This window comes from Kogia breviceps, chromosome 13 (assembly GCF_026419965.1).
Source record: "Kogia breviceps isolate mKogBre1 chromosome 13, mKogBre1 haplotype 1, whole genome shotgun sequence".
Taxonomy (NCBI): Eukaryota; Metazoa; Chordata; class Mammalia; order Artiodactyla; family Physeteridae; genus Kogia; species Kogia breviceps.
The window spans coordinates 65,020,458-65,041,560 of NC_081322.1; the positions used below are offsets into that span (position 1 = coordinate 65,020,458).

Below are 21,103 nucleotides of genomic sequence, written 5' to 3' on the forward strand. Positions count from 1 at the left end.
CTAAGTCCCTTTTTTGAATGGCGTCACACCAACTCTACCACCCGTAGCGGAGTTCACGCCGCAGTGCTCCGAAGCGGCTTAGGCTTCTTGGCGGTTTAGCGCCATTGGATGCTGCTTTTTCTCGGACGTGGTTAAAGCATTACCACTTCGGAACCTAGGGACGTTGGCATGAGCTTGAAAATAAAGCAGAGCACGAAGCTTAAGGATCAGTTGTGCTGGCCGAGAAACACAGTGTAATCTGCCAAAAATATAAATCAGGTTATAAATAGGCAAGCCACATTTGATTTGGATAGAATTTGAGCAGGAGCCATATAGCACGTTTTCTATTAATACTTTGCTGCGCTTACTTCCTTAGGGCCTAAAATCGTTATAACTTTGTTCTTTAGGCACATAAACTGCCTTAAAGGATCTCAAAGTTGTAATTAACAACCAGTCTTCTGTCAGTTAAATGCAGTCCAGTATTGGGCCCTAGTTGTGAATTTAACACAGCTTAGGGCGTTCTCATCTCACGATCCAATATACCAGCTCAACTGGAAAAAATACGTGATTTTCATGGGATGTGTTCTCAGTTTTGTTGTACCGCCTGCCCCTCACCCCGTCACCACCATCAGAATGTGGAAACAGTAATCTTTGGCCTATGTGGTGCACTGATAAGTCCCAAACATTTAGTAGATGCTCAGTAAATATATGTTGAATGGATAAACTATATTAAAAGAAAAAAAAAAACTAACCATTGATGGCTCAATACAAAACTCTACTATTCTGCAGGTAAAGGAGGGGGAGGGGGGACCCCTTAGGCTAAAAGCCCTTATCCATTTTTTCAAAATACACAAAAATCTGACAGGAGTGTTTTGCAAGCTAGGATATTATCTTAAGCCTTTCTCTGCAATTCTATTGCAAGTGCATTGAAAATGAAGTTACCTTTCAATCTGAAGTAGTATAACTGTGCTTTCAAATAACCTGAGGTAATAACAAAGGAGACAAGACACATTGGAACAAATCCTTTAATAAAAAGCAGTCCAGGCTTCCCTTGAATTAAATCCATTTGATTTGTGATACTTGCTTTTACCAACCTCCAAAATTAGAGGATCTTGAATTTAGATCATGTTTTATGTACTTCACTGTATTGTCTTATTTTACTTTCAAAACCTGAAATTCCACCATTACAGTTGCATTCTTTGTTCCATTCTCGTTTCCTGTTGAAAATACAAATAATGTGGAGAGAAACATACGGGGAAAATCAAGAGCCCATTTAACAAAAAGAAATTGAATAAAAATAGAAAATTGTTCCAAGAAGAAATATAAATTGTAAACAAATGACTAACCTTATTAATAAGATAAATGCAGGCCTTCCCTGGTGGTCCTGTGATAAAGAATCCGCCTTCCAATGCAGCGGATGCAGGTTCTGTCCCTGTAGGGGAACTAAGATCCCACATGTCTCCGGTCAACTAAAACCCCTGCGCCACGACTACTGAGCTCGTGTGCTTCAAACTACAGAACCCATGCGCTCTGGAGCCCTCGTGCCACAACTAGAGAGGAAAACCTCCATTCCGCAACTATAGAGAAGCCCACACACCACAACGAAGAGCCCACACTGCAACGAAAGATCCTGCATGCCGCAACTAAAACGCAACACAGCCAAAATAAATAAATTAATTAAAAGCAATTAGTAAATAAAAGGTCACTTAAAAAAATAAGATAAATGCATACAAAAGGAATACTGAAATATTTTACATCTAATAAATTAGTAAACTAATTTTAACTTAGAAGTCATTGACAGTTCACCACAAATATATTTATAAAACTCTTTCCTTAGGGTTTGGGTTTGGGTTTGTTTTGTTTAAGATAATTGAAAGGGAGAACGGGAAGACTTGATGTCTGAAAAGGACAAAGAAGATAGGAATGAAAATGGGGTTGGAAGGCTAGACCACTCAGGCAAGCTCCCTCATTCTACTAGTTTTGCTTATTTTATTCTGTTTGTGTTTTTAGGCTGAACAATATCAGAACTGTTTTCTTATTGGGGGAAATTAAAGTTGAGGGGGGATTTGGAGTCCCTGTCTCCCAACTCCCTGAGACTAGTGACGTTGCTAACCCAACAATAGTGGTGAGAAGCAGGCCAAAGAGGAAATGGGGCCAACAGAGGCTCCATTAAGACTGGGGGCGGGCTGTGGGGAGGGGGTTGGCCATCGTTTCCGCTGCCTCCTCTGTTCCTATCCTTCCCGAGGCTTTGCATTCATTCTTTTTTTTTTCTTTAGTTGTGGTAAAATGTGCATTGTACTTTGGGCTAGCTGATATCTTTCAGTAAATTTCTTTTCTGAGTGAGTTAACCAGAGTTGGTTTCTGTTGCTCACAAACAAGAATCCTCAATTGCATACCCTGAGTAGAGGCAGTTTCTGTTTATGGAGACATTTTCCCAAATGTCCTGGCAGTTTTCCCTATTTGTACTATTGAAATAAATGTTTCCCCTTGGCTAGTCTATTTCACTTCCTACTGGTGAACACAAGTTGACTGGGTTTTCCATCCCCCACTCTTTCTATCCTCTTTTGCCTACTAAGAATGTGAAAGTTTTTTGTTTTCCCCCAAGATTTAAAATTACAAAAATTATTTATTCAAGAATTATTTATTACAGTATTGTTCCTTAATATTCATTTCTCCATTTTGAAAAAAAAATAAAATATCAAAGTGCAACTGGTAACCATTGTTCCTAAGTCCCACCAAGATTAATGTGCATCTTTCTCACAAAGATTACTGCAACAAATGGAATATGTAATACTTTCAAAGTTTTCCTAAGAAATCTTTGCCCCAAAATTATGCCAGCTGGCTATTTAATGTAACTACTAAAGAGCAGAGAGGAAAGTCTACTTAAAATGTAGTAATGGAATTATGATTAAATTCGTCACCAAAAATCATTTCTCCCTTGAGAGAGGTTATAAGAGGAGCAGAGAGCATCTTTCTTTTAAAGCAGTTGTCTACACAACTACAGACAAATATTTCTGTGTCTGTCCCTTAAAAGGTCTAAATTCTCAGTTCTACACACACAATTTTAAAAAAAATCAATTGACCTCACAAGCAGAGGGCTAAAACATAGAGGGCTCCAAAAATATGGTGATATCCAAAAATGGTGAAATATTACATTGGGGGAGGGGGACAATAACCCTTTGCTCTCCAGACTTCTTGGGGTGTTGAAATTTCACCCTCATTGCTTATGAGAACTAAAAAGTAAGCCTGGTGTAGAGAAGGAGTCACCACAGATATTGACAGGCAGTACCATTTTTTTCTCAAAGTGTGATACAAGAATAACCTGGGTTGCTTATTTTAAAAATAAACCACTACACACACTTAACTGAATTTCAGTTCACACTTACTAAGGCAGAATCTGTGAGGGTAGGCACACACATTGAAATCTGAGAACCACTGATTTATTGAGTACCTATAATCATCCAGATATCATGGGAATAAGACATCGTTGCTACTTCTCTGTTGGAACTCAAAATCTAGCAGAGATAGGGTATAACTCTCTAAACAAAGGAAACAGAAGGACAACTTCATGGGAGAAGTGCCAGTGGTGAAAGAGGGAAGGCCTAGCTTTTAAAGAATTGGTGGGATTTCACCACATACTTATTCATTCATTCATTCATCCATTCATTTAACACACGAAAATGAAGTATGTGCAGTGTACAGACACTGAGCCAGGTGCTTGGGACAGAGTGGTGATAAAGACTAACATTGACACTGCTCTCCAGGAGGCTGCCAGTCTAATAAGCGGGACAGACAGAACACACGGAAACAGACATAATACAAGGTCTGATACTGGTAAGGAAGTGGCAGAGAATATGAGAGGGAGACTTACTTTAGAGAGGATGCTTCATCGGGAAAGTCCTCGTGAGGAGACAAGATTTAAGGGAAGAACTAAAAGATAAGGAGTAGGAAAAATAGGAGGAAGAATATTCCAGATAGAGAAACTGACCTGTGCAAAATACCTGGAGCAGAAAAGATCTCCTTATGTTTCTGGATTGGAAAAAATGGTAGTGAGCATAATGAATCAGGAGGAAGGTGGTTCAAGATGAGGGTAAATACATAAGTGCAGGTCATGCAAAGCCTATAAACTACATAGGTGGCTTGAATTTCATTCCAACTGCAGTAGAAAGTTATCGGAAGATTGTAATCAGAGGTATGACATGATTTATTTGAAAAAGATCATTCAAGCTGCTATCTCTGAGAAACGGATTGACAGTGGGCAGGGAGACCAGTTAGGAGGCTGTTTTAGTACTTTAGGTGAGGTAACAATGATCATTGTGAGTAAAGGAAAATGTAAATAATTGTAAATATATTTTGGAAACCGATGGACAGATCTTGCTGCTTTATTGGATTAGGAGTTTAGAGAAAGAGGAATTAGTGTTGCTATCTAGGTTTTGGCCTTAATTAACTGGATTTTGATACCGTTATAATAATTGGGAAGATTGGAGAGAATGATAGGGAAGGAAAGAATGAACAGGTTGGGAGAAAGAAAGGAAATGAGGAAATCCATTTTTAATATGTTAAGTTTGAGATGTCTGTGAAACGTCCAAGTAGAGAGGCAAGATGTGAAGTCAAATATGTCGGTCTGTAGTTCAAAGGAGAATTCCAGCTTAGAGATAAAGCACAAAGCTGATACTTAAAATCATAGGATGACAGATATAGAGAGACAAGAGATGACCCAGGCTGAACCCCAAAGAATTTCAACCGTCATAGATTTGTTAAAAGAGGAGGAGGAAAAATAAAAATAAAAAATAAAATAAAAGAGGAGGAGGAACCAGTAAGGAGATTGAGAAAGAACAGCCAGGGAGGTACGAAATAAATGAAATCAAGTGTATTAGTTCTCTGCATAACAAAATTTAACAGCTTTAAACAACAGACACTATTTCATAGTGGCTGTGGGTCAGGAATTTGGGAGGGGTTATCTGGACAGGTCTGGCTTAGGGTCTCTAATGAAGTTGCAGTCAAGCTGTCAGCTGAGACTGCAGTCATTTGAAGTCTGGAGATTCACTCCACGATCACTCATGTGGATGTAGGCAGGAGACCCCAGTTCCTCATCACATGGACCTCTCTATAGGATCCCTGAGTGTCCCCATACTATATCTGGCTTCCCCCAGAGTTAATGATAGAAGAAAGGGGAGCCCAAGACAGAAGCTGCAGTGTTTCATAAGCTAATCTCAGAAACGGCACACCATCACTCTACTGTATTTTATTGGTCACCCAGACCAATCCCTGGTACAGTGTGAAAGTAGACTACACAAAGGTGTAAATACCAAGAGGTGAAGATCATTGGGGACCATCTAGGAGACTGACTACCAGACCAAGGGAAGCAAGTGCTTCAGGTGTGTGAAGTCAAAAAGACAAGGACAGAATATGCTTATGTGCAATCTTGTCTGCAGGAATTACTACATGAATGCAGTAACTACACCCCACTGAACTGATCTGGGTTGGAATACTGAAACATATAAACACCTCCAACACCTATCAGCTACTTCAACTCACACTCATCCTCCGTTCATGTCACAACTTTCCTTCTGATTTCAGATTACTCTCCTTCTACCACTTGACAACAACTCACAACCCTCCTGATACCCATTTCTACAAGTAAACTTCAGGTATTTTTAAGATAAAATATTATTGTATTTTAGTATTTTTGTATTTCTTAACCACTTAACATGTGTAAAAGTCTGCTACCATATTTGTTAGGTTTCTATTTTTTTTTCATGTGTAACTGATGAAGTTTTTGAGTATTATACCCCAAACCTATTTTTCCCAAAAGCCTAGTGGTTTTTATTGTGATTTTGCCTAGCGCATTTATTTTTCTTAATTATTTTATTGTAGTATAATTGATTTACAATGTTGTGTTAGTTTCAGATGTACAGCAAAGTAATTCAGTTATACATATATATATGCGTTCTTTTTCAGATTCTTTTCCGTTATAGGTTGTTGCAGGATATTGAATATAGTTCCCTGTGCTACACATTAGGTCCTTGTTGTTTATCTATTTTATAAATAGTAGTATGTATCTGTTAATACCAAACTCCTAAGTTATCCCTCCCCCTCTTCCCCTTTGGTAACCATAAGATTGTTTTCCATGCTGTGAGTCTGTTTCTGTTTTGTAATAAGTTCATTTGTGTCATATTTTAGATTACACATGTAACTGATATCATATGATATTTGTCTTTCTGGCTGACTTACTTCACTTAGTATGATAAACTCTAGGTCCATCTACGTTGCAGCAAATGGCAATATTTCATTCTTTTTTATGGCTGAGTAATATTCTATTGTATATGTGCATATATATATATATATATTCACACCACATCTGTATCCATTTATCTGTTGATGGACACTTAGGTTGCTTCTCTGTCTTGGCTGTTGTAAATAGTGCTGCTATGAACATTGGGGTGCGTGTATCTCTTCTTATTGGAGTTTTCACCTTTTCTGGATATATGCACAGGAGTGGGATTTCTGGATCATATAGTAACTCTATATTTAGTTTTTTAAGGAAACTCTATACTGTTCTCCATAGTGGCTGTATCAATTTACATTCCCACCAACAGTGCAGAAGGGTTCCCTTTTCTCCACACCCTCTCCAGCATTTGTTTGTAGACTTTCTGATGATGGCCATTCTGACCGGTGTGATTGATTTGCATTTCTCTGGTAATTAGCAGTGTTGAGCATATTTTCATGTGCCTGTTGGCCATCTGTCTTTAGAGAAATGTCTGTTTCGTTCTTCTACCCATTTTTTGATTGGGTTATTAGGTTTTTTAATATTGAGTTGTCTGAGCTGTTTGTGTATTTTGGAAATTAATCCTTTGTCAGCTGCATCATTTGCGAATATTTTCTCCCAGTCAGTCGGTAGGTTGTCTTTTCATTTTGTTTATGGTTTCCTTTGTTGTGCAAAATCATATGTTTGATTTGGTCCCATTTATTTATTTTTGCCTTTACTTCTTTTGCCTTGGGAGACTGACCTAAGAAAACAATGCTAAGATTTATGTCAGAGCATGTTTTGCCTATGTTCTCGTCTAGGAGTTTTATGGTGTCATGTCTTATATTTAAGTCTTTAAGCCATTTTGAGTTTACTTTTGTGCATGGTGTGAAGGAGTATTCTAACTTCATAGATTTACATGCGGCTGTCCAGCTTTCCCAGCACCACTTGCCAAAGACACTGTCTTTTCTCCATTGTATATTCTTGCCTCCTTTGTCATAGATTAACTGACTGTACATGTGTGGGTTTATTTCTGTACCCTAGCACATGAATTCTTATGAACACATATGTTTCATTACAGCAGAACTGCCTGTATATAGTCCCAGTTTTAACAATAAGGAAATTTAAGCTTGGAGAAGTATCTTGCCAAAAGTCACATGAAAACTAAGATTTTATCAAATGTCCATCTGTCTCGAAAGACCACCTTCTTTCCACAGCAGTATTTAACCACATAAACACTTATAATAGAGGTAACATTAGATCAACCTGACCTCCTGTTGTTCTTCTTATATGCAACTTGGTTAATAGTTCCCATATGTCTTATTCTAGGTAGCAGGATATATCAATATATTCTAGCATGTGTACATATACATATATATTTATTTATCTGAACACTTCTCTTATTGCCCCAAAATAAAGAAATTTAGAAATTTCACAGTGTCCAAGTAATGATTAAATTGTCTTGATAGATGAATGATGCATGATATAATTCTACCTTAAGTAATTTAATTTTAAGTATTAGTGTTCTCTGTCATTTCAAATTTCTTTTTTCATTTATGCAATTAAGGCGCAAGGTAAGTAATAATATCACCATTCTCCCTGACGTACTGTGCTTTCTCAGCAATGACAGTGTTGGGAATACCCAGCTCTAGCTCTTACCTGAACCACTCATCTCATATACAACACTACTGACGTTAGGGAAGGCTAAGTAGTTCCCAGATCTGGGCCACAATGATGTGCTGCGCAAGGGTGTACAAAAGGATAGATGTGAAATGGAAATCTATGGGGGGGTCTCAGGTCAGTGTATTTATAAATGCTGTAAGAAAAGACACGAGAGGTAACAAGATGAGCAGAATTGTCAATTCACTGGTCCAAGGGGACTATATGGTAATGATATCCTCATTCAAGCCTAGACAGCTCAAGGGTGAATTTAGTGTGCACATTAACTGGAAATTAAATGTTTAAAACATTAGAGGCACTAAGGGTATACACAGTGGAATGACAGGTGTGGGAAAGAAAGCAGAATTAAATCATCTCTCTGAGAGGATGGCTCAGTTATAAGTATATGAATTACCTGCATGGAAGGCATATGCCCTCCAACTTTCCAGAGATAAGCAATTGTGTCAATGCCAAAAAATGATAGAATTTTGAAAAGTAGGTGAAATCAACTAGATGAATCAGGATGCCATATTTTAGTCTGTTACCCGACACATTTTTCATCAAGGCAGAAAATAAATTATCAGTGCCATACCTGAATCCTCTATTCCGCCAAACCTTAGGTTATGCTTTGTTTATGAAAATGCCTGACTCTTGCCCCATGAAACTGAAAGGATTTAAAGAGCAAATGTAAGGAAGGGGAATAAATCTTCAACTAGGCTTTCAAGTTACTGGGAGTCTTGAGATAAATCCAGGTCACATAAGCAAAATTCTGGCCACCTTTGCAGATGGTTTGTCTTTCCAGTATAAGTTATATGATCTTATACAGGCTCATAATAATTTTACCTTGAATATTACCTTAGATGTTCTACAAGCATTATCAGAGACCCAACAGTTTAACTCTCCATCCTGTAGCCATTCATAAAGAAAACTGCATTAGAATTTTATAATGAACTAGTTATATAATGAGAATATACATATATAATCATTCTGTAACACAAATTTTTTTCTTTTTTTCAACGTAACACAAAGTTTTTTCTTTAATGGAAAAGACAAGGACTTCCCTTAACTACTTTATCTTATTTCTAATATTATGAGTCTCATGTTCAATAAATATTTATTTACCACAAGAACCAAAATGTTACACTTTGTTCTATAAAATAATTGTTTGTAGTATACTTCACCAAATCTAAAAAGCCAGTTGTTAAGATGCACTATTAGTTTCATACCAGTAAGAAAGAAAAAAATCCTGCACATGAATAGTGTTGCTCACTTATAATATGCGTCTCAGTTTTAGAGTTGTTAAAATGTGCAAAAACGTACATCTTAGGGCTTCCCTGGTGGCGCAGTGGTTGAGAATCCCCCTGCCGTTCAGGTGACGCGGGTTCGTGCTCCGGTCCGGGAAGATCCCACATGCCGCGGGGCGGCTGGGCCCGTGAGCCATGGCTGCTGAGCCTGCGCGTCCGGAGCCTGTGCTCTGCAATGGGAGAGGCCACAACAGTGAGAGGCCAGTGTACCGCAAAAAATTAAAAAATGCATCTTAAAATAATGAAATATGGTTTCTGATTATATCATAAAGTTAGTTTAGTTGTTAGTATCCATAACTACAGCGATTTCAGATAGAGCATGCTCATAACAAATTTATCATGAGTTTACCTCAATTTATCTTTTTCTTTGACTTAGAACGAGTTTTCCATGTAAGTTAAAGTATACAGAACCTTCCAATTAGTTCATAATTTACTAAATGCTATTAAGAAGATGAGTGAAAGAAGTGAGCCAAGGAGAAAGTGCCTGAACTGTGGAAACAAGTGGCAAAAGTGACTAAGTCCATCTTAAAACAGAGTAACCAGAAAGTTATCAACTCATTCCACACTTCGGAAATGGTAAGAAGTAAACAGCAAGAAATTAAAAAGCAACAAAATTAAGAACACTGATCTTATTAAAATGACTGGGGAAAAAAAGTCTCTTAAGCCAAAGAAACGATTGGGGAAGTTACTTTGAAATATTTGAAGAAATATAGTTAAGTGGTTAGCTTTCCTTTGCTTCTCTAGAAAAGTGAAAAGGTGTCAATTTGAACAGCAAATAGAGTTATCCTTAGCATTAAGGGTTGGGGATGGATTGGTGAAAATGGAGGTAAAAGGGAATGATATCTATTAAATAACTACATTGTGCCACATTCCATGTTAGTAATTTTATTCAATATTCACAAATAATCCTCAAAGAAATATATTCTCAAGCTCCATTTTATTGATGAGGAAACCAACATTTTTCAGTTTGACTCAAAGCCTATGTTCTTTCTACAGCTTTTTGGTTGAGAATTTGCCATATTGGAATGGGAGATTGTAATCTCCGTCCTTCCAGATGTGTTTGAGATTAGGTCAGAAAACACTGTTGGGGGGTATTTTGTGAGCAGTTATGCTTGAAAGCAGTTTGAATGGATGTCTTTCAAATTACTAAGCAGCTCTAACGTTTTGGAAAACTGCAGACAATTGTGTCTGTATTTGAGTAGTTTAGGAGAAATATCCATTGAGCCCCAAAGGCCTGGTTTTTTCCCTTGTAGCTGAAGTTCATTTGCTCATTTATTTTGTTTGAAAATGGCTTATCTATGAAGGGGAGGTTAGTATTTGTAAGTTGTTAGATAGGGGTATTCATCATGTTTGTTTTACCCTTTTCCTCTTCAACATCCTGATGTAATAAACTGGAGCAATAGTATGAATTTAGCTTTAAAAAGGCAAAGGTTTTATGGTTGCTCAACTGTAAAATTACATCTTAAAAAAGTACATTTGTGGAAACAAACACAAAAGTGAGTAAGTCCACCTTAAAACAGAGTAACTAGAAAGTTATCAACAGGTTCCACACCTGGGAAATGGTGAGAAGTAAACAACAAGAAATTTAAAAGCTAAAAAATTAAGAAAACTGATCTTATTTTGCTATAACTTCTCAGGAAAACAATCACTAAACTTCAGAGCAAAAATAATATGGCCTTGATCCCAGTGAAAATCACAAAGAAATAAAAGACAATAATAAGAAAGCATTTTGAAAAACTGTACAAAGACAAGACTGTCTCTTTTATCTATTAGTTAATCCAAGTGAGGATTACAATAAAAATCCCTAAAAAAACCTCTGATTTAAGAAGTTATATGTATATTTGTACAGAAATAGGCAAGAAGAATAAAGCTCAAAATGATACTTTAATTCTATTTGGTTGCCCACACTATAGGTAAGTTTTAAACAATTTTCTTCCTTTGCTTTTCCATATATTCTAACATTTCTACAATAAGCATTACTTTTATAATACAAAAATAATTTTTTAAATTTAAATAATTTAATTTTACTTGAATTGTGTAAGATAATGAGGAACTAAGAACTAAGAAAAGATTCTTTTGTATGCGGTTCTTATAAATCAGGGCCAAAACTATACTTAAATAGAGAAAAATAAAATATTTGTTAGTAAATCACCATTTTGATAAACCTAACTCAAAATTACTGCTAGGGGGATATTTGCTTCCAGAGAGAACCTTTGAGTTTGTTTCTTTTTCTGTATGCCCTATAGTGCTTTTTTTTGCTTAATGAATTTTTTTAATGAACTTTTTCTCCCATTTATTTCTAGTATCTTTTTAAAAAATATATTTATTTATTTTATTTTTGGCTGCATCAGGTCTTAGTTGTGGAGTGCAGACTCTCTAGTTGTGGCACACAGGCTCAGTAGCTGTGGTGTGCGGGCTTAGTTGCCCTGCAACATGTGGGATCTTAGTTCTCCAACCAGGGATCGAATGTGTGTCCTCTGCATTGGAAGGTGGATTCTTAACCGCTGGACCACCAGGGAAGTCCCAGCTTAATGAATCTTCTCGAACAATGAAGGGGAGTACTATAGTTCAGTGAGAAAACTATAAATGTTATACTGTTTGCTTCCATTTAAAAGGAATCTTTATACTGAATTCCAACCAACCATGATATATATGCCTAAAAATGGCTGGATCTTTTGCAAAACAATTATTTTCAAAATTTATTTTGTGATACTGGGATCTGGCTAGTTAGGCTAAAAGCTAACACCACTGCCTCGTTTTTAAATTCAGTTTTAGAAAGGATTGTAAAATTATGGACCTGACTTTGTTTTTCTAGTGGTTTGCCATTATTTTTTTTTTATGTCGATGACAAAACAAAAAAATACAAAGAACCCATTAACATTGTACTGTAACTAGGTTAATTTCTGCCAACACAAACCCATCCAGTAGCTTTGCCTAGACACATTCAGTCTCCATTACTTATTCCAGGGAGATATTTCTGGCAATGGCGTATGGGATGATCTGCTGCCTCTATGATGAGATGCTCATTGTTTGAAAACAAGTTCATCAACATGCTTAAATATCATTTAGGAGCAAGAGCCATAAAAATATTTATCATTATTGGTCATTTACAATTTATTCATAAGGATCCAGTTGGCAACCATCTGGTGTATAAAACTGGAAACTGGAGGAAAAAAATAGAGTAAAAGTCACTGGAAAAACATAATTTAGTCTCCACATGTCTTTGGTACATATTAAGTTAGTGAACTAGATTTTAGTGGAATGAGATGAATGCTCTACAGTAGAGATACATATATGGAATTTAGCACAAAGGTAAGTTGAAATTTTACTCAAAAGTGTATGTTGAAGGACAAAATGGAGAAAGTAGTAATAATATTGTAATTAATTGACAAATGTACTAGGGAGTCTAGGGTAGGCTGTAGTAAGAAATAGACTCTAAAATATACAACTGCTTATGTGCAGTAGAGGCTTTTTCTCTCTCAACAGTTCAAGACAATTGTGTTAGGTTGGTAAATGTTTCCTCAAGCAGTGATTCAGAGCCCTAAGCTATCTGTGGCTCTCCAGCCTCATAGGGCCCATGGATAAAATTCAAGAGTCCACCGAAGGATTCGTGGGTAGAATTCAGGGCTGCCGGTGTACTTGTATGGGAAAAATTGCATCCTGTTAACTTTGACCCAAGATTTATCATTTCCTTTAATTATGAATGTAGGCAAAAACTACAGAAGTGTTTGCAGTACTTGAACCTTTGTAGCAAAACAGAAATCACAGATTTTTTTTTTTTTATCATCACTGTTGTTGCCAAGCTTTCAAAGAATCATTTAAACTCAGCGCTCTTTCAAAGTTGCAGTGGTTATTAGACCTGCCTCTAGATCTTGTATTTTAATACAAAACAAAGACAAAAACAAAAAACTCATTGTGGTAGGCAGCTTTAGGATGGCCCCCAGCTTCCCGGCACTCATGCCTTTGTGTAATCCTCTTGCAATGAATAGAGTTTGGCAAAAGTGATTCGATGTCATTTCTGAGATTAGGCTATAACAATTCAATGGATTCTGTGCCCTCTCTCGGAGCACTTGCTCTGGGGGAGGTCATGCTACCATGACATGAGGCAACTCTATGGAGAGGTCAGTGTGACAAAGGACTGAAGCTGGCCAGCAGCCGCTTGAGCAAGCTTGACAGTGGATCTGTACCCAGTCAGGCTTCCAGATGATTGTGTTCCTAGTTGTCACCCTGAATGTAGCCTTTTGAAAGACTCTGGACCAGAAGCTGCTCCTGACCCACAGAAACCATGAAAAAAACGTTTTAAGCTGCTAAGTTTTAGGGTAATTTGTTATATAGCAATAGATAATGAGTATACACAGATAGCTTATGTCACTGATTTTCTAAATATTCTGAAAATTATATTCACTATAATTTGTTTCCTTTATAATTCTAGTATTGTATACATTTAAAAAACATTCTGTGAAGGGATCTAGAGGCTTCTAAAGTGTGCCAAAGGAATCCATGGTACAATAAAGATTACAAGCCTCCTTGTTGCCTTGTACCAACTGTCAAAAGGAAAAAAGAGTATGGAGGAGTATACTCTTTATATTGGCCTAGAAGAAGAAGATATCATTTCTGATCACATTTTATTGGTGTGAAGTAGTCACGTGACCACCACTTGATGCAGCGGGGGCTGAGATATGTAGTCCTTGCTGAACAGCCATTTGCTAGCCATTGCTCCAAATAAGGGGAGGATATATAGATACACATATATATATTTATATTTATATTTTGACCACACCATGTGACATGTGGGATCTTAGTTCCCTGATCAGGGATCGAACCTGTGCCCCCTGCATTGAGAGCACAGAGTCTTAACCACTGGACTGCCAGGGAAGTCCCAAGGGGAGGATATATTTTAATGGATAATGCCAGAGCAAATGCCCAAAATATTAAGATAAGCAATGAAAATAATATCTACTAGAATAGAATCTTAAAGCTCATTTGAAAAATAAACACAGAGTCAAATGAAAGAAGCAGATGATAATGACATAAGCCATTTTCTGTAAAGTGATTTTTATTCCAAGAGATAAGACATCTATAAATCTGAAGATGTGGAGAACTAATTTGGGTCTAGCATCTAGATCAGAAAATCAGAAATCAAGTTCTTCTTTAGTGTACCTTAAGAATAAATTTGTGAGGTTATGAACACAGAGTCTTAATTTTTCTGAAGTAACTGAACAAGGAACGGGATAGAATCATTGGTGTTTCATTCATTCAATAAACATTTGCTGAAGGCCTACTATGTAACAGAGACTATAGGAAGTACTGGGGAAAAAGAGATTACCAAAACTGAGACAAAACCCAGAGACCCTAGGATGAGGGAAATGGCTCAGCCAAGTATTGATAAATCCATAATGTTCTCTGCTCAGTACCGTGACATACATAACCACGGGGTGCTAAAAGCGACGTGCTGACAGCAAAATAATTCATAATTACTTGTTTCATTTCAACATGCCTTGAGCTAAAAAGATCAAATTAAATTGGAATGTCAAGCTCCAGTTGTTAAATAGGGTAAGATTCCTCTGGGGATCATTTATTGGCCTTCCCAGGATCCCTGAATCCACAATGTAAAGCTGTCCATCAATGTTCACAGAAAAGAGTCCAATCCTCTGCTGATGGGGGCATGGCAAGAAAGAATTCTTGGCGGTCCACCGTGGGGTTCCACCCACGAAGTGTTCATGTGAAAAAATTAGTAATCCTATGTACCCTCCAACATTTACAAGCTGACCAATGACTAATAAATGACTCCTGGAGAAAAATCCAGGCACAGGGAAGCTGGGCTGCCAATAGCTCATCAATATCTTTGAGATTAGGCAAACCTACTCTTTCTTAGGACCATGGCAGCACCATGCTCAGGTACATGCCTTGATGAGAAGAAGAACTGTCAATTTCTCCTTTCACGTTTGTTAGCATTTGTTTTATGTATTCAGGTGCTCCTATGTTGGGTGCATAAACATTTATAATTGTTATATCTTCTATTAAACCCTTAGCCAGACTCATCGAGGAAAAAAAGGGAGAGGATGCAAATCAATAAAATCAGAAATGAAAAAGGAGAAATCACAACTGACACTGTAGAAATACAGAGGATTATAAGAGACTGCTACAAACAACTATATGCCAATAAAATGGACAACCACGAAGAAATGGACAAATTCTTGGAAAGGTAAAATTTTCCAAGATTGAACCAGGAAGAATTAGAAAATATAAACAGACCTATCACAAGTAATGAAATTGAAACTGTAATTAAAAATCTTCCAACAAACAAAAGTCCAGGACCAGATGGCTTCACAAGTGAATACTATCAAACATTTAGAGAAATGCTAACACCTATCCTTCTCAAACTCTTCAAAAAATTGCACAGGGAAAAACACTCCTAAATTCATTCTATGAGGCCACCATCACCCTGATACCAAAACCAGAAAAAGATATCACACAAAAAAATTATAGACCAATATCACTGATGAACATAGACGCAAAAATCCTCAACAAAATACTAGCAAACAGAATCCAGCAGAACATTAAAAGCATCATACACCATGATCAAGTGGGATTTATCCCAGGGATGCAAGGATTCTTCAATATATGTAAATGAATCAATGTGATACACCACTTTAACAAATAAAGGAATAAAACCCATATGATCATCTCAATAGATGCAGAAAAAGCTATTGAGAACATTCAACACCCATTTATGATAAAAACTCTCCAGAAAATGGGCATAGAGGGAACCTACCTCAACACAATAAAGGCCATATATGACAAACTCACAGCAAGCATCATACTCAATGGTGAAAAACTGAAAGCATTTCCACTAAGATCAGGAACAAGACAAGGATGTCGACTCTCACCACGCTTATTCAACATAGTTTTGGAAAACCTAGCCACAGCAATCAGAGAAGAAAAAGAAATAAAAGGAATCCAAATTGGAAAAGAAGAAATAAAACTGTCACTGTGGGCTTCCCTGGTGGCGCAGTGGTTGGGAGTCCGCCTGCCGATGCGGGGGATGCGGGTTCGTGCCCCGGTCCGGGAGGATCCCGCGTGCCGCGCAGCGGCTGGGCCCGTGAGCCGTGGCCGCTGGGCCTGCGCGTCCGGAGCCTGTGCCCCGCAGCGGGGGAGGCCGCAGCAGTGAGAGGCCCGCGTACCACAAAAAAAAAAAAAAAAAAAAAAAAAAAAAAACTGTCACTGTTTGCAGATGACATGATACTATACATAGAAAATCCTAAAGACGCCACCAGAAAACTACTAGAACTAATCAATGAATTTGGTAAAGTTGCAGGATACAAAATTAATGCACAGAAATCTCTGGCGTTCCTATACACCACCAACAAAAAATCAGAAAGAGAAATTAAGGAAACACTCCCATTTACCATTGCAACAAAAATAATAAAATACCTAGGAATAAACCTGCCTAAGAACGTGAAAAACTTGTACTCAGAAAACTATAAAACACTGATGAAAGAAATCAAAGATGACATAAAGAGATGGAGAAATACACCGTGTTCTTGGATTGGAAGAATCAATACTGTGAAAATGATGATACTACCCAAAGCAATCTACACATTCTGTGCAATCCCTATCAAACTACCAATGGCATTTTTCATAGAACTAGAACAAAAAATTTCACAATTTGTATGGAAACACAAAAGACCCCGAATAGTCAAAGTGGTCTTGAGAAAGAAAAATGGAGCTGGAGGAATCAGGCTCCTGGACTTCAGGCTATACTACAAAACTACAGTAATCAAGACAGTATGGTACTGGCACAAAAACAGAAATATAGATCAATGGAACAGGATAGAAAGCCCAGAGATAAACCCATGCACATATGGTCACCTTATTTTTGAAAAAGGAAGCAAGAATATACAGTGGAGAAAAGACAGCCTCTTCAATAAGTGGTGCTGGGAAACCTGGACAGCTACAAGTAAAAGAATGAAATTAGAACACTCCCTAACACCATACACAAAAATAAACTCAAAATGGATTAAAGACCTAAATGTAAGGCCAGACACTATCAAACTCTTAGAGGAAAACATAGGCAGAACACTCTATGACACAAATCACAGCAAGATCCTTTTAGACCCATCTCCTAGAGAAATGGAAATAAAAACAAAAATAAACAAATGGGACCTAATGAAACTTAAAAGCTTTTGCACAGCAAAGGAAACCACAAACAAGACGAAAAGACAACCCTCAGAATGGGAGAAAATAGTTGCTAATGAAGCAACTGACAAAGGATTAATCTCCAAAATATACAAGCAGCTCATGCAGCTCAATATCAAGAAAACAAACAACCCAATCCAAAAATGGGCTGAAGACCTAAACAGACATTTCTCCAAAGAAGATATACAGATTGCCAACAAACACATGAAAGAATGCTCAACATCATTAATCATTAGAGAAATGCAAATCAAAACTACAATGAGATATCATCTCACACTGGTCAGAATGGCCATCATCAAAAACTGTAGAAACAATAAATGCTGGAGAGGGTGTGGAGAAAAGGGAACCCTCTTGCACTGTTGGTGGGAATGTAAATTGATACAGCCCCTATGGAGAACAGTATGGAGGTTCCTTAAAAAACTAAAAATAGAACTACCCTATGACCCAGCAATCTCATTACTGGGCATACACCCTGAGAAAACTATAATTCAAAAAGAGTCATGTACCACACTGTTCATTGCAGCTCTATTTACAATAGCCAGGACATGGAAGCAACCTAAGTGTCCGTCGACAGATGAATGGATAAAGAAGATGTGGCGCATATATACAATGGAATATTACTCAGCCATGAAAAGAAATGAAATTGAGTTATTTGTAGTGAGGTAGATGGACCTAGAGACTGTCATACAGAGTGAAGTAAGTCAGAAAGAGAAAAGCAAATACAGTATGCTAACACATATATATGTAATCTAAAAAAAAAAAAAGGTTCTGATGAACCTAGGGGCATGACAGGAATAAAGATGCAGATGTAGAGAATGGACTTGAGGAGACGGGGAGGGGGAAGGGTAAGCTGGGACGAAGTGAGAGAGTGGCATGGACATACATACACCATCAAATGTAAAATAGCTAGCGGGAAGCAGCTGCATAACACAGGGAGATCAGCTCGGTGCTTTGTGACCACCTAGAGGAGTGGGATAGGGAGGGTGGGAAGGAGACGCAAGAGGGAGGAGATATGGGGATATGTGTATATGTACAGCTGATTCACTTTGTTATACAGCAGAAACTAACACAGCATTGTAAAGCAATTATGCTCCAATAAAGATGCTAATAAATAAATAAATAAAAGGTGGTAAGGACTCCAAATATAACCTGTTCCAGAGCCATCATCTTGCTTATAGAAAAACTAAGCCCTGGTAAGTTTAAGTGACTTGTTCCAGATCACAATTCAAAAAGTGTTCATCCACTTTTCTATCATATTGAGCTGTCTCAAATTAAGAGAGATTGCCTACCTTAGAATTCAGTGCTTGGAATGTATAAAGCCTCACTTCCGTTGGTTTTATATCTTTGGTCTAGCTCAAAGGTATTTCCAAATATTTCAGGAGTAATTTATTATGTAGGTAACCTGTAATTTCCCAAATTACTTGGTTGACACAGTATTAATATTATCTTCATAGATACAATGTATAAGATTTTAGGATCAACTGTTTGAAATTAAGAGAAGTCAATCAATGATTCTTTTGTTTATTCCAATAGTATAATGATGGAACTGAAATAACTACCTGGCTATTTTAGAAATTATATACTTATAGCATGCTTTGTTTTTTTTTGGTTCTTTAGCTAGCTTTAATTTAGCTGGTATTAACTTTAATGACCTTTTCTACTTTACCTTTCATTCTTTCTATTTATCTATATATCTCCTTTTATTATTGCTGTTGTTTTTGTTGTTATATTTACTAAAGAGATTTTGCGGTTTAAAAAAAAGAGGTTTATTTTTTCATCGTGTAATTGTTTTATTTTATATAAATTTATTTTATTTATTTTTAGCTGCGTTGGGTCTTCATTGCTTCACGCAGGCTTTCTTGCTTTCTCTAGTTGTGGCAAGCAGGGGCTGCTCTTCTTTGTGGTGCACGGGCTTCTCATTGCATTGGCCTCACTTGTTGCAGAGCACGGGCTCTAGGCACATGGGCTTCGGTAGTTGTGGCTCACAGGCTCTAGAGCGCAGGCTCAGTAGCTGTGGTGCGCAGGCTTAGTTGCTCCGCAGCATGTGAAATCTTCCCGGACCAGGGCTCGAACCCATGTCCCTTGCATTGGCAGGTGGATTCTTAACCACTGTGCCACCAGGGAAGCCCATCATCATGTAATTCTGAAGTTAAATTTTGCCATTCAGACTTATGAGGTTGATGGCGTGTGAATTTGGACTTGTTGGTTATAATCATAGTGGTGATAGTGCTGCTGCTGATGTGTGTCCAAAACATTTTGTAATAATGATATTAATAATAAAGAAATGGCATTTATTATGCAAAAAAAGAACAAACAAGAGAACTATAAATACATTGCTCCCATCCTACCGATAAGAAGATGGATAAACTACAAAATATTTAAAGCCCACCAGAACTAGGGTTGAAAACCTAATGAATTCAAATCCAAAAATTGAAAGTCCCTCCTAGGAGAGAAAAGTCCTAACAACTGCTTTCATCTTTGGCAGGGCTGTGAACAGGACAGGGAGGAGGAAGCCTCCACAGATGCAGGTAAGGAGAAAACAGCTGAACTTATCATGAAATTTACCTGTGGGTGACATGGCCTCTTTATATCCCTGGGAGACAACTCTCTTCCATGGGATTTCATGAAGTACTCATGAGGGACTGGGGGCAAGACAGAACCGAATGATACTCTGGCTGAGGCACACGTCCCTGGGGCCTGTGGGAATCTGGGGCAAAACCAGAGAATAACATAAACCCACAGGCAAGCTCAGCCTTGGGCTGCTTATCATAGTTTTCAGCTATGGAGAGACCCCCTCCCACTGAGGTACGACATGGGGCCTGCTGCAGGAGGAGAGCAGGACAGAAGAACTCACAAAAGCTCTTCAGGCACACAGATCCCAAGTATGTCAGAAGATGTTTCAATAAAACCCTCAAATAACTTAATCTGTGGTGAGCTGAATCTAACTAAAATAACCATAAAGCCCAGGCCCAGCTCAACTATAGACTAGATTGACTCAGCCTCTCACACTAACATCCTGGTGGAAAAAGATGTGCCCCTTTCTGGATATAAAGTTTATTTCAGCCTCTTCAATTTTTAAACATGCTATGTACTGCATTCCACCAACATTATGAGGAAAGCAAGAAAACAGGGCCTTTTCAAGAGAGGAAATGTCAACAAAATCAAATCTAGCTATGACTGAGCTGTTGAAATTACCAGTTAGGGACTCTTCAAAAAAAAATTGATAAATATTTTAATGGGCCTAGTTGAATAGGTGGACAACATGAGTAAACAGATGGTGCATTTTAGCAGCGACCTGGAAACCAACAAAGAGCCAAAGGAAAATGCTAGAAATAAAAGAGTCTCAGAGATGAAGAATACTTTTGTAGGCTTATCAGTAGACTGAACACAGCTAAGGAACGAATCGGTAAACTTGACACGTCAATAGAAATTATAGTAAGACACAAACAGAATGAAAGATAAAAAGGAATAGAGCATTGATCTGTGAGTCATTGTCAAATGGCCTAACTTACTGGTAATTGTGGTCCCAGAAAAAGAAGAGACAGAATGGGGTAAAATAAGTATTTGTATTCTTTAAAATTGATAAAATAATCAGTCCACAGATCAAAGAAGCTCAGATACACACAAAGATTCAAGAACTATAAACACAAAGAAAACCACACTGGGCTTCCCTGGTGGCGCAGTGGTTGAGAGTCCGCCTGCCGATGCAGGGGAC

The 21,103-nt window shown here is 37.6% G+C and overlaps 1 long non-coding RNA gene across 2 annotated transcripts in view; it reads left to right on the forward strand.

The window, feature by feature from the left end:
- The window catches only part of LOC136792376 (uncharacterized), a 53,412-nt gene that overhangs the window by 951 nt on the left and 31,358 nt on the right, over positions 1-21,103 (forward strand). Inside the window, exons 2-3 of one of the 2 annotated variants that reach the window (XR_010836066.1) lie at positions 5,560-5,630; positions 19,874-19,916. This is a non-coding gene — a long non-coding RNA (uncharacterized lncRNA). The remainder of the gene's footprint in view (positions 1-5,559; positions 5,631-19,873; positions 19,917-21,103) is intronic. The other variant, XR_010836065.1, reaches the window with a different exon arrangement.